This window comes from Otolemur garnettii, unplaced genomic scaffold, assembly GCF_000181295.1.
Source record: "Otolemur garnettii isolate 467f Iridium unplaced genomic scaffold, OtoGar3 scaffold00048, whole genome shotgun sequence".
Taxonomy (NCBI): Eukaryota; Metazoa; Chordata; class Mammalia; order Primates; family Galagidae; genus Otolemur; species Otolemur garnettii.
Genome location: NW_003852443.1, coordinates 12158507 through 12166557, shown reverse-complemented (window position 1 = coordinate 12166557; position 8051 = coordinate 12158507). Strand labels below are relative to the sequence as shown.

General features: G+C 35.3%; 1 protein-coding gene and 1 pseudogene across 1 annotated transcript in view; both read right to left on the bottom strand.

Moving 5' to 3' along the window:
• The window catches only part of OLA1 (Obg like ATPase 1), a 177338-nt gene that overhangs the window by 26132 nt on the left and 143155 nt on the right, over window positions 1–8051 (bottom strand). The window lies entirely within an intron of this gene.
• LOC105887126 lies at window positions 4–3874 on the bottom strand (annotated as a pseudogene).

The following is an 8051-nucleotide window of genomic DNA, read 5'->3' as shown; positions in this document are numbered from 1 at the left end:
CCTGGTGCTGGCAGCCTTGGTGACTCTAAGCACGCTGAAGCACACCATCTTGCTCAGGGGCCGGCACTCAGCCACTGTGACGATGTCACTGATCTGGATGTCCCTTAGGCAGGGTACAGGTGCACAGACATGTTTTGTGTGCTTCTCAAAGTGATTTTACTTGCAGATGTAGTGGAGATAGTCTTGGCAGATGAAAATGGTCCTCTGCATCTTCATTTTGGTCACTAAGCCAGATTGAATTGGCCCTCAAATGAAGACGTTACCAGTGAAGGAGCATTTCTTGTGGCCTCTTTGGGAGTCTTGAAGCCTAGACAATGTCCTTGTAGTACCATGGGAGCTTCTCTCTGCCAGTTTCTCCCAGCAGGACCTTCTTCTTGTTTTGAAAAATAGTTGGCTGCTTTTGATAGGCTCACTCAGTCTGAATATCCACTGGCTTTCTGGCTGTTCCCAAATTTTATGAATAACATTATAATTAAATAAATATTCTGAGTGGTTTCTCTTACTATGGGATTTCTGTGGGGCAAGTGTGGTTGCTCACATCTCTAATCTTAGTACTCAGGGAGGCCCAGGTAGGAGGATCCCTTGAGCTCAGGAGTTCTAGAGCAGCCTGAGCAGAACAACAAGACCCTGTCCCTAATAAAAATAGAAAAAATTAGCTGGTCACTGTGGCAGGGACCTGTAGTCCCAGCTACTTGGAAGGCAGAAGGATCACTTGAACCCAGAAGTTTGAGGTTGCTGTGAGCTAGACTGAGGCATTCTAGCCCAGGTAACAGAGCAAAACTGTCTCAAAAAATAATAATAATAAACGTATATATACACACATGCATATATAGCTATATAACCACATTTCTTTGAAAGGGAAATGAGAAACTGATAGGCATTTTACATATGTAATTCCATTTAATACATAATCAAATGCTTTGAAATCAGTATCACTTGTCTACAGTGTTGGATGCAGAACTTGAGCTCACTTGGCCCCAAAGTTCCCAAGCTTCCCACTATACCAAGTTGCTTGCTTATTTTCAAAAACTCAAGTTGTGAATTGAGTTATATTTTCCAAGTGCTATTTATTCTTCTTTGATACACAGAAGACTGCTGAACTTTGTTTGGCTGCTCAAGTGACAATGAGTATATCACTTTCAAGGAAGAAGGACAGAAATGAGCAGCTGTGTGAAAGGCAAACAGAGTTAAAATAAGTTGTTCTAAAGATTGAAGATGGTACTATGCTGTTGTGAAACATCCGCTAAGGAAGGGAAAACTGACGCTACAGGAGAACTACTTCAGGAGATGAGTAATGGGCGGAACAAAGGCTGTCTTTAAGTGTAGAGCCCAGGTTAGCTCGTCAGTCATCACACACATTTAGCAGAGAATGGTTTTTATATTTTAAATGGTTTCTTAAAAAAGCAAAAATAGTAATATTTTGTCATAGTAAAATAATATGAAACTTAAGTTTCTGTGTCCACAAATGAAACATTTGAACATGGACATGCCTATTTGTTTACATATTGTCCACAGCTACTTTCCCATTACAATAGCAAAGCTGAGTAGCTGAGTGGCTGCTATAGAGACTGTGTGGTCCTAGCCAAAAATATTTACTATCTGACACATTACAGAAAGTATGTGCGGACCTTGGGAATAGACAGTCTATCCACCTATGCTCCAAATTGTAGAAGTATTTAAACAGAATAGACTGACTTCAAATGATCTAGATATCTTATTAATGAGGACTAAAAGTTACTGTTGAAACAAAAGGAATAATTCAATGGATTTCATCCAGCCAGCTATTTGATCAATCAGTAATATTTACTGAGGCCAGTGCCAAGAAAGAACTGGAGATAAATGCAAAACAAAGAGACCAAAAAAATAAAAAACAAGCCAGACACAGTCCTTTTAGTTGTAGAATTTAAATTCTTATGGGACAAAAAAACAAAAGACAATAAGCAAGATTAAATAGCGCATGGTAAGTACACCAAAGGAAATAAACATGGTGTCATGAAAGCAAAGAAACGGAGTCAGAGGGAGCACTGTAGACTCGGTAGTCAGCCAAGGTGCTCTGAGGAAGCACAGGCAGCTAACCACACTGGGGGAACGGTGTGGGTAAAGCAGACAATCAAATGTTCTCAGATTTCCACAGACACAGAAATGGGAAGCATTTACTTCCATGACTAGCATATACATAGACTACTTTCCCTCATGAATTTTCTAACGTTATTTTTACTACAAAGTACACACAGTATAATTATATAACGGGTTCAAATGGTTCAGGAACAAAATACAAATTAAAAAAAAAAAAAAAACCCAACGCTGTATAATTACTTAATTACCCGAAGGATAGGACCATTCCAGAGAGCCATTTCTGCTTATCAGGTATATACAGTAACAGGTTTTTTTTTTTTTGGTTTTGTTTTTTAATGGAGGAGAAACACTCTATACAATGTAAGTTTTCAGGACACTAGCAAATGTAAATATGCCAAAGAAAGTAAAAATGGTAGTAAGCACTTCGTAAAACAGAATTAAGCTTTTTTTTTAATTCTATGAATGTATTGTAACAATTAAATACCAAAAATGATCATAAAAGAATAATAAATAATACTAGAAACAGTAGAATGTTCTTTGGTTATAATTCACACATAGCCAATGCAGCATAACATACTAGTTGAAGCTTGACAAATGATAAGCCATGAACTTTGGAAAAGAGCTGCTATCATCTGCTTCTTAACAGTTTCTTTTTTGGCTTTTCCTACATAACTATTTAAAATATAACCTGTCCATTTGTGAGTTGGCTATGCAGTTTTTTTCAGGCCTTAAATCATTCTTTTATGATCTTATTTTTAGAGTACAACTTTCTACTTAAAATTTGAGCAGTTTGAAGACGCACAAAATAAACCAGCAATTTTAAAAATATTTTAAAAATAATTATACAATTCTAGCTTATTTCACCTTATGAAAAATGATAAAATATATGATTTTCAACCATTTGAAAAGCCAGACACAGGTCTATAGAAACACAGGTACAATTCAATGTAATGATTCATAGTGTCTCTAATAGAAAGATTCAGCAGGTCTCAATGGAGACCTTTATTCCTTCTCTGAATAAATGATGCCTGAAATTTTTATTCTTGTTCTAATGGAATTTCAATGGCCTTCACTGCAAATCTACTGGAAATTTTTGCATATTAAGTGGAAAAAATTAAATGATGTTAACCACATTTTAATGTGATTAAGGCTGACAGGGTCATTATTTCTGCTAATCACTCAGTTTAAAAAGCTCAAACAAAACTTTATAACAGACAAGGTTTTTAATTTCATGTATATCTTGTTGAAATTTTTTTAAAAACTGTAGAAAAAAAGAAAGAGGAGGAAAAGCAGACTATAGTCCTTGACAAAAACCAATGAGTAGTTCCTACAGTTCGCAGATGGGTTTCATTATACTTAATCTGGTGATGTAAAAACAAAAATGCAAAACAATCTTTCACTGCACATGCTCCTCTGGTTTCTTTCCTTTTAAACATGAAGAGGGTAAGAAAATGTACTTTGTAGAATTTTGAGTTCTGTGTTTCCTATTTGCTGCTAAATGAAAACAAGTATAGTTTTCCCTTTAGATCTTATAACAAACTAAAAACAGAATTAATGCATAATACCACCTCAAACAATTCTTCAGTGTTCTACTTTTTAGATTAATCTATGCCATGCGACTACAAATATTTCAAATGTATCATGGTAAACCAAAAATCTTCACTGATAAAAATCTCCCAAAAGTGTGACACAAATTGCTATCAGAAGAATAACAGGAATTCTAATAATCAGTAGTACTTACTGATAACCTGTCTTTTTCTATTTTCTGACAAGAAAATTTACTTTGCTCATTGGTCATTTATACTAGAACTTTAATATTAAACTAATTCGTTAAGACTGCAGATGTATTTGATATAATTTTGTTGTTCCACTTGTAAATAATTGTTTCTAAAAGTACATTATATTAAGCTTGAAGCAAAAATGAGTAGAAATCTAGCCAAAATGACTCAGCCAGTATCTTCTCTGATTTTCTGAGCATTTCAGCATTTTCCTTGAAGGGCAATAATTAATCTAGTTATATAACAGGCATAACTACACAAGAATTAATCAAAGAACTCAATTATCTATTTTTGTTGGCTGCCAACTGCTTAACCAATATTAGTTGTTGAAAATTACCTTTACCTTTCAGCTACTAAAATGATAATTTCTAAAAATGATTTGAGAACTGTAATTCATTTTGACATATGATGATAATATGACTATTCCTAATCTAGTAGTTAAGAGTTTTACAGAAACAAAATTAATTAGCTTTTAGAAAAATATGACGAGCAAATGGTTTTTGAAAAGAAACAACACACCTGAAGTTCAGACAGTCTAATTCGCATTGATTCACCCCAATTTAGTAAACTTAAACCAAATTCATTAACTAAAAACAAAACATCTCATACATAAAAAAATTAAGTAAATATATTTTGCATTGTAGTTTTCTAAAGCAGTATGAAACTATGATCATTGCAAATAATAGTCAAACTAACAATTATAAAACTGAAGCTGCAGGTGCAGTACCTCAAAACCGAGCATCCTTTTCATGGTAAATTACTCAATTGCATGCAAATCGGTAAATGAATTTACCTCACTGATCACAATCTTAGCAGCCAACAAAAGCAGAGCACCTGGCCATAAACAAGTCCTTTGAAATGCAATTTAGTACTAAAGTTTGAGAAAAGCTGTTCTGCTTTCATATTAAAAATCATGACCAAGCTGCTTTTCGGCAAGAAGTTCAGCCTTTTGTGAAAAGAAAAATTACAGTCTCTAGCAGATTACATAAATATCAAGAAAAGAAGTTAGCATTAATGCTGCATTGTGGCTATAATCTTTGGTGTCGTAGAAAGAATATTGTTGAACTTTTTTATTTTAGTGTGATGCTATGCACTAGTGCATCAACTAATAACCCTCCAGAATTTCTGTGCTCATCTAAAAGAGTCCCTGCTGAATGTTCTAATGCATCTTATTGTGAATCTTCAGCAAATAAAACTTCATGTATGAGCTCATGATGTGCTTTGCTGCCGGAAAGTCACAGACGCTGTGGGAAGCTCTTTATCTTCCCAGCAGTCAGTTCTCTGAGAACATCAGTGCAGCTACTGTAGTTACCTGTAGATTACTTGTATTTTCTCACATCTGTGTCCAGCAATCTAAACCATGATGATAAAGGGTCATTAGGTTTTGAGTGAGGAAGGGGATGGACTAGACAATTTGCTCTGATAAGCTCCTTGTTGGGAGCTCCAGTTTAGAATGTGAAATGTCAGATATGTACAGTTTTACACTAAAAAAAAAAAAAAAAAGAATTTCACTTTTCCACAATAACAATTAAAAACTATGTGGTTCAATGTCTCACTGAAGTCTGCTGATTCACATTTTATTTGGGGGATTTATAATTAAAAGTATTTAAGAGAAATAATTTTCTGCTTGTAAAATGGACGTCCACGCTCTATTAGCCACAAAGAATTCAGGTACAATTACTAAGATAACTGCTGTTTGGAGCACAGCAAAGCAATTTCCCACAGTGGGACTTACAGTTCAATTTACCAGTTGGGCAAATATTTTGTGCTCTGTAGTGGCCTAGAGAGTTAAAAGCTATAGGTAACATTTGAGTAGTGTTATACTTGGAGAAAAGTTTTTTCAATCCAAACAGATGGTTTAGATTTCAAAGTAAAGACTGTATCCTAAAAAATATTCCCCCAAAATAATATGGTAATTTTTTCTTTTCTTTTTTTTGAGACAGTCTTACTTTGTTGCCCAGCCTAAAATGCCCTGCTGTCAGCCTATCTCATAGCAACCTCAAACTCCTGGGTTCAGGTGATCTTCTTGCCTCAACCTCCTGGGTAGCTGGGACTACTGGTATCTGCTACAACACCTGCCTCATTTTTCTATTTTTAGTAGAGATGGTATCTAGCTCTTGCTCAGGCTGGTCTTGAACTCTGAGCTCAAGGGATCCACCCACTTCAGTCTCCCAGAATGCCAGGATTGCAGGTGTGAACCACTGTCTCCAGCTAATATTGTAAATTTTAAAACCAACACAAAAGGCAGGTGTCACAGAAACCCTGACTGACCACTCATTCCTCCCAAAACAGAGGCTCAGAATTTAGAACTCAACACTTTTATTTTATTTTCATATTTGTGTTGGAACCCAAATCATTCTGATACTTAATCACATTTTCCTAGTAATCAGCTGACAAACTATGCTGTATTCTTGATTAGATTATAGAATGAGCATACTAATTACTTAATTTCAAATGGTTTAGAATAATTGTGCCATATTACAGAAATATAGAAAAGAAAAAAAATTGGCATTGTTCAGATATTATACACCATATAGACAGAAGAGCGTTTTAATTAATGAAAAACAGAGGGGTTTACAACTGTTCTTCAAATTTACATTTATGCCTCACTTCTTTACTTATGTTCCTACCTGCCTAGGGACTAAAACTTCAAGAGAAAATAGTGACTGGAAGAAATAAAATACTGCCTTGCCTCAGAGAACTATATTAAAATAACAAAAGTATGTGAATAAAAGCATACAATATTTTAAAATGAAACATCAAGCAGTGATTTGGGTTTTTTTGGGAAATAGTTTTAAAATGGTATTCATTTGGACTGTTTGAAGGCTTTCCAATGTTGCTGGAGAAGAAAAATAAAAATACTTATTTTCAAAATTGTTTGCTAGCACTAAACACAAGCAAGCAATATTTTCCAATAGATTAAAGATAGTCAACATTTAAAAACTCCTGTCTTCCTTTCAGATACATAAAGTACCTAAAATTCTTTTATGAAAGTCGGTGAGATGGGAGGTATGTCACAGTTATCAATGTAGAGACATTTCTTAAAATAAAAATTATCGTAAAATATAACATTTTGGTAACTAACATTAACATCCAAAGGCAATATGAGAACACAAATCCTTAATAATTATTCATACACCAAGCCACTGTAAACCTAAATCATTTCTGAAGACCTGAATGTGTCAAGAACTTTGACAATTATGACTGCAGCCAGAAAACTGTAGCAGTGCAGAATTTCTTATGAATTTCTCCAGTTACTTTTTATAAATGCTGTCTTAGATGACAGCTTAATGTGTACCACATGCAATATTTATTCTTCTTCAGTGTCAGACTGTCTAGCCATCCAAGGGAATACAAAGAATGTCACTTATTAGGATAAAAGCACAAGGAAGGTAATCAAGGACATATGTAACATCAGCCAATCATGCCCTATTTCAACATCCTATTCCATTCATAACAGTTCAACAATTATTTGCTTACTGATAACTTGCTTTCAGGCTGTTTGTGTTTCCCAGAATGGTGGTTTGCATGTGTTTAGCTCTTTAGAATTGGACACTTGCTGTGCCATACACGTTTGTCACAACTTTATATCTTCTGTCAGAAAGGGCTTAGAATGTATAATAATTTCTATTTGTCAGTAACTACTAATACAACAATCAGTAACCCTTGATGTCAAGAGGGCACTAAAATAACTATAAAACAGCACATGCATAACTATTAAATATTTCATAGTAAAATATTTCTAAGAGCAATGCCTAGTAAGAAAGTGGTATTATCAGCTAAGCCACACTCACACACCTTTCCTACATATAGCTAAGAATGCTTAATAGGTACTGTTTCCTTCTTTTGTCAGCCTTCCAAAATTATGAAGGTGACAGTACTTTCCCATCTCAACTCTTGGTCTTTAAGCTATATATCCAAGTGTCTAAGAAACAGCAAATCGGCTTGGCGCCTGTAGCTCAAGTGGCTAGGGTGCCAGCCACGCACACTGGAGCTGGTGGGTTCGAACCCAGCCTGGGCCTGCTAAACAACAATGACAACTACAACCAAAAATAGCTGGGCGTTCTGGTGGGCACCTGTAGTCCCAGCTACTTGGGATGGTGAGGCAAGAGAATCGCTTAAGCCCAAGAGTTTGAGGTTGCTGTGAGCTATGATGCCAGAGCACTCTACCCAGGGTGACAGCTTGAGACTCTGTCT